Source organism: Neofelis nebulosa, chromosome 1, assembly GCF_028018385.1.
Source record: "Neofelis nebulosa isolate mNeoNeb1 chromosome 1, mNeoNeb1.pri, whole genome shotgun sequence".
NCBI classification, from domain to species: domain Eukaryota; kingdom Metazoa; phylum Chordata; class Mammalia; order Carnivora; family Felidae; genus Neofelis; species Neofelis nebulosa.
The window spans coordinates 240,800,111-240,806,492 of record NC_080782.1 but is presented as its reverse complement, the minus strand read 5'-3'; the positions used below and the strand labels follow the sequence as shown (position 1 = coordinate 240,806,492).

The 6,382-nt window shown below is 36.9% G+C and overlaps 1 non-coding gene across 1 annotated transcript; it reads right to left on the bottom strand.

Annotated features, from left to right (window-relative positions):
• Nucleotides 1-4,242: 4,242 nt before the first annotated feature.
• Nucleotides 4,243-4,349, bottom strand: LOC131489412 (U6 spliceosomal RNA). Its single transcript, XR_009250545.1, has one exon. It is a non-coding gene; the product is annotated as a U6 spliceosomal RNA (small nuclear RNA).
• Nucleotides 4,350-6,382: the final 2,033 nt, after the last annotated feature.

Sequence of the window (6,382 nt, the reverse complement as noted above, 5' to 3'; positions counted from 1 at the left end):
TTGCACTCTGATTTTGCAGAATCTTTTCCTATGAATTTTACGTGGTTATCTTAGAAATAAATTTTTTTCTTATGCTAAGATAAACTCATGAGCGTCGTAGAAACCCTGGGGACATGACTCACAAACTTACCATGCAAGAAAAAATAGCTTTTAGGGTGTATTTTCATTTGGTGTTTTATGTAAATATTTATGCTTTGGGGTTTGCATGTATACAGTCTTGTGAATGGCTTCCGTATTTCACTGAGTGTATATGCAGCATTCTTAGAGAATCAAGATGGCAGAACAGTCCATAACGAAGACGTGTCAGCCATCTTGTTTGGGATCTCCAGGCACAGGGGCGCTTGCACTAATGGTGCGCTGCAGGTCACAGCACACCGTCACTGTCAAGTCCTGCAGGAAGGCTTTCGTTTTCACTCTCTGTTTTATTCTTCATCCGTTGTGCAATGCGTCTGACTTTTTTTAGCTGGTATAGTACTTATTGATGGTTTATAGCATATCTTTCTATGTATTTCATTGATTTCTGCCCCTCATTTATGATTTTCTTTTTACTTTTCTCTTTTGGTTTTTGTTCATTGATCTTTTTCCATCATGGGGATATAGAAATATAGCAAAGATCTCCTGTGTGTTGGTTTTTTGGGGCTGCCATAATGAAGTACCACAGACGAGGTGGCTTAAGCAGCGTAAGTGTATTTTTTCATGGTTCTGGGGAATAGAAATCTGAGGTCAAGGTGTCCCGTTGCTGTTCCTTCTGAGGGTTATGAGGAAAAATCTGCTCCAAATCTGTCTCCTTGGTTTGTAGATGACCATCTTTCTCCCATGGTAGTACATTGGCTTCCCTCTGTTCTTGTCCGTGTCCAAATTTCCTCTTTTTATGAGGACACCAGTCATACTGGATTAGGGTCTACCCTAAAGATCTCATTTAACTTGATTACCTCTGTAGAGGTCCTTTGTCCAAAGAGGTCACATTCTGAGGTACTGGGGATTAGGATTCAGCATATGAAAATTGGGGGGGAACACAAGTCAACCCATAACACCTTGTTAGAGTAGCATTTACAATCTATTGGGGAAAGGCCTTTGATAAATAATTTAAAACTCAGATCATGATAAGTGCTGTAAGAAAATATAAACCAAACAAAAAGTGAGGACTGGGGCAAAGGAGATTGGCTGGAGCAGAAACAAACAGCCCCAGAAGGTGCAAATGCTTCTCTAAGGTTATGGTCACACTGGATGGACAGCACTGACAATAGAGTGAATATTTTCTGCTTTGTGGGATACCAGGAACTCACTTTTTGGTGAAGATTCATCTTAATCTTGGGGACGAGGTCCTATAAAGAGGCTTTTTCTATGTAAAATGAAGGCACCAAGTTTGCCCTTGAATGGAGAGGCTAATACTGGCTATACTGTTTGACATACTATCGTACAAGGTATTTAAGGTCAGTAGGGCAGTCGTTCTAGAGCAATTATTATGATGTTACATAATTTATATGACATCTTTGGAGAGCAGGGCCAGGAAAAGGCAGAGGAAGCTGGGATATGAGACCTTGGGGAGAAATATGAGAGACGGGGTTCTGGTTGAAAGAGCCCAGGAGGAGAGTCGTCAGTGGGGGAACCCCTGGACAAATGATCTTTTCATTGGATTTTACTAGGGCCCATGCTCTGACATACAGTTTTAGGTTTTTCTTTCTTTGAATTATGCAACTCTTATATTATTCCCAGATTTTCAGCAAACGTTTGGGGAACTGCTCTGGTCTGGTCACATCTGTGCTGGGAGGTGGCTCTGTGTCATCTGAGACCTGAGCTTTAGGGACATCACCAGTTAAAGAAAGAGTGGGACCCTGAGAGAGCAAAGTTGTTGAAGGAGCTTGACCCACAGAGGAAGTTAGCAGGGTGCCTACGTAGGCTCTGCAGGTTCTTGGGGAGGGATGGGGCAGCTCCAAAGACCATGAGGAACCCTCGTTGACTGATTTCACATAAGATGGGAGTCTTGGATTGTTGTTATGTAAGTAGATTGATGGGAAGATGTGAAGTCTCAGAGACACGTATGTTCTCTACAAAGATAATCACTAGCCTTACCTTGGCACTCATTTTCACTTAACATACCAAGAAATTTGTTTGTGAAAACACAACATAATACCCCCGGTATTTTCATAAACATTGGTATTCTATCATTAGTAAATTTAAGCATAAGTTTATAGTAAATGCTCATACACATTTGTTAATGAATGAACTCATATTGTTGGGAAATTAACTGAGGCATCACACTCAAAATGTAGATACAGTGTTTTAAAAGATTTTTTAGATAGTGAGAAGCTGGTGGGTTTATTAGAAGTTACCTGGTCCAGACTTCCAGTTATGGAATGATTAGGTCATGGGAATAAAAGGCACAGCATAGGGAGTATAGTTAATGATATTATAATAGCGTGTGGTGATAGAAGGTAGCTGAACATAGCATAATGTATTAACTTGTCAAGTCACTATGTTTACCCCTTAAACTAATGTAACATTGTATGCCAACTGTAATAAAATTTAAAAAAAATTGAAAGAAAGAAAGAAAGAAAGAAAGAAAGAAAGAAAGAAAGAAAGAAAAAGAAAGCTAGCTAGTTTTGGGGTTCCAAGTCTAAGTAAAAGCAGAGACACAAGAAAGCAATCCGAGTGTTGAAGCAACCTTAACCTGAGGGCAATTACTGATATAGGTGAATCTAATTTTTTGTTGCGAGGGTCTCTTGGGGCGATGAGAATATGGATCAACATCCAGAGCCTGTCCGTCGTGTTCAGTCTAACAGAAAAGCTGGATCTCCAAAGGGAGGATTCTCCCGAAGCTAGGACTCAGGGAAAAGCTGAACTAAATGTAAGCAGATTCCGATTCCACCCGAGGCTGGAGAAGGGTGCCGGGCAGCTAGGAGAAGCGGTACTCCAGTCGGCCCAGTGCGCATGCTCACATCATCATGGCCCGAGGTGTTCTGGAAAAGCGCAAAGTAGTGATGGCTAGAAGAGCATACAAGCCGGGGGAATGCATGAGTGTACATGGTCTTAAGGTCCTTGTGTTATCATCTGGTTGAAGATTAATAGAATTCGTTTTAGATTTTCTCGAGTCTGCATATTTTAATTTTTAAGGTAACAACTAATAGGAAAGAATGTAATTTCCGCATTGTAGGGAGAAAAACACGTAAGTACAAAACTCAATTAAGAAAAGTGGTCGGGGCGCCTGGATGGCTCAGTTGGTTGAGTGTCGGCCTCTTGTCTTCGGCTCGGGTCATGATCCCGTGGTTCGAGGTCCACACCCCACATCAGCTCTGCACAGACAGTGCGGGGTCTGCTTCAGCTCCTCTGTCTCTCTCTCGCTCTCTGCCCCTCCCCCATTCATGCTGTCTCTCTTTCACTCTCAAAAATAAGTAAACATTAAACCAATTAAAAGAAAAGACAAGTGGTCGAAAAGGCGAGAAAGACGTAAAAGTGGAGAGAAATACAGAAATCAGAAAATACGACGTAAGTTTGAACATAGTTATTTCATTAAATATGATATGGAAATTACATTAATCTCAAAGAGACTAAGTACTTGAAGACAAATGTTTTCAGAGTACGTTTTTAAAAAATTCAATTATATGCTTATAGGAGACACATCAAAAATATACCTAAATTGTAAGGATATAGAAAAAGATGGAGAAAGATATAGTAAATAAATACCAACCAGAGTTTTATAGATATAATAGAATATCATATATAATACATTAGTTTGCTGCTACAACGTTAATATACATTGATATCAACTGTATTAATATCAGACAAATAGGACTTCAAGTGGAAGGCATTTCTAGAGATGCACATCACTTTGTGATGATAAATGGTTCCATGTGCTGGAAGAGAACTCTCTTCATATTACACATTATAACCTACCCTGAAAATACAGATGTAAAATCTCTCATCCACAATGATGAAATCAACAAAGCTTTGGAAACTGAAAGCCTTGATCTTTTGCTGCCAAGACTTGAGCTGACTTGACAAGCCATCATCTGTAGTTTTTATTTATCCATGGTGGTGGCTTTGTTTTAGAATATTAAGGTGTTTTAATGCAGGGTACTGTCTGCCCCTGCTCTAGGTGGTACATAGCATAAGGTTCACGCTTTGTTTTTTCAAAACTGAGTTTTCCTCAGAGAGAGGGAGAGAGAGAGAGGAAGGGAGAAAGACTTCAAGAAGAAACAGATGAAGAAAAATGCACATTATAATCACAGTGAAGATTTTTTTTTTTTTATGGAACGCTTCACGAATTTGCGTGTCATCCTTGCACAGGGGCCATGCTAATCTTCTCTGTATCGTTCCAATTTTAGTATATGTGCTGCCGAAGCGAGCACCATAGTGCAGATTTTTAATTCATCTGAGTAATTGATAGGACCCACAGACAAAATTATGATTAACAAATTTGGCCAAATAGACATAGAAATGGCACTGGGTCCAACTATTGCAAAAAAAATCTATTATTTTAAATGCACACAGACCATTTTTTTAAAAGCTGGCTACACATTGGACAGAAATAAAATTTCAACACGTTTCAGAAGATCGAAAGCATACAGAACATGTTTCAAAAAGCAAATATAGGTTACAAAATTATTAAAAAAACAGAAAGGAACTAATTATCAAAATTAGGGCTGGTGGCCCAGATACGGATTGTGTTTGGAAAGGAACACCCAAGTACTTCTGCTGCATTGGTGGAAAAAAAAAAAAAAGGCAAAGCAAAACAAAACAACACAGAAAACAAAAACAAAAACAAGAGAAATCATGGCCTGGATCCCAGGAGTTTTATACTCTAAGAGATAAGACATAAACGAAGCCCTGGTTATATCTTCAGTGTATAACAAAGGGATAGTTGTTTGCTTGAATCAATACACGTTATATAACATGTAGTATATGTTAATAGGAAATTGTAGAAAACAAAAATCACTTAGGAGCAACTTTCTGTTGTAAGATACCACAGTGTAGAGTTGGTGCTCTCCAGCAGTGAATTCCAAAACATTTATTAACTCTTAAAATGTTCACAGTCCTGCACCAGACTCTTTGATATTTATGTATAATGTGTGTGTGATATTTGATATAATGTGTGTGTGATATTTATGTATAATGTTTGTGTGTGTGTGTGTGTGTGTGTGTATATATATATATATATATATATACATAAAACATAAAAGTTATTTCTTTAAGAAACTTACACCTTAAGAAGAGATAGATGTCAAAAGATAACCAAGCAGGGAATGCAGTCATAAAAGCTATTCAATAAATAATGCGGCCCCTACTCTTTCCCGGAATAGTGAAGCATAATTGATCACATGAGCTAGACTAACAGAGACAGAGTAGCTTAAGGAGAGCCAGAACTTTCACTGGGCATTAGGAACAGGAGCATGTGAGAAGACAGAAATGAAACAGCAAAGGACAGGCAACATAGACAAAAATAACTTGTGAGCAAATGCAGGAACCAGAAACCTAAAAGGACTCCATGGCTCCCTGGTGTAGGAATTCACGTTATGGGCAATAAGGAAAAGAAAACAAATGAACTGTTGACTTGATTTCTAGGGGATATATATATATATATATATATATATATATACACACACACACACACACATATATCTCCCTTGTATATATGTATATATGTATATACAGGGGAGATATATGTGTGTGTGTGTATATATATATATATATATATATCCTATATAGTTAAGGGTATACATATATAGGATGTATATATATATATGTTTGTGTGTATATTATATTATATATATATATATTATATAGGGGATGTATATATATATGTGTGTGTGTATTTTATATATATATATAATATAGGGGATATATATATATATATATATACACATATATATATATATATCTCCTATACAGTTAAAGGTATGTGTATAGGATTTATATATGTGTGTGTGTATTATATTATATATATATTATATAGGGGATATATATACATATATCTCCTATATAGTTAAGGGTATATGTATAGGATGTATATATATGTGTGTGTGTGTGTGTGTGTGTATGTATATATATATATATTATATTATGCATACATATGTTATATAGGGGATATATATATATATATATATATATCTCCTATATGGTTAAGTGTAGATGTATAGGATGTACGTGTGTGTGTGTGTGTGTGTGTGTGTGTGTGTATCCTATATAGTTAAGGACTGGAAAATAATCTAGACTTATATAGATGTTAGACTATCTACTAAGAAAGACTAATATCCCTTTCAGCTAAATAATTCTATAATATGACCAAAAAACAAAAAACAAAAAAATAAAGCAACTAAATAATTTAATGTTTCTGATTTATGCATGTGAAGGAAATATGAGTAACTCAGCATTTTGCAGCCTT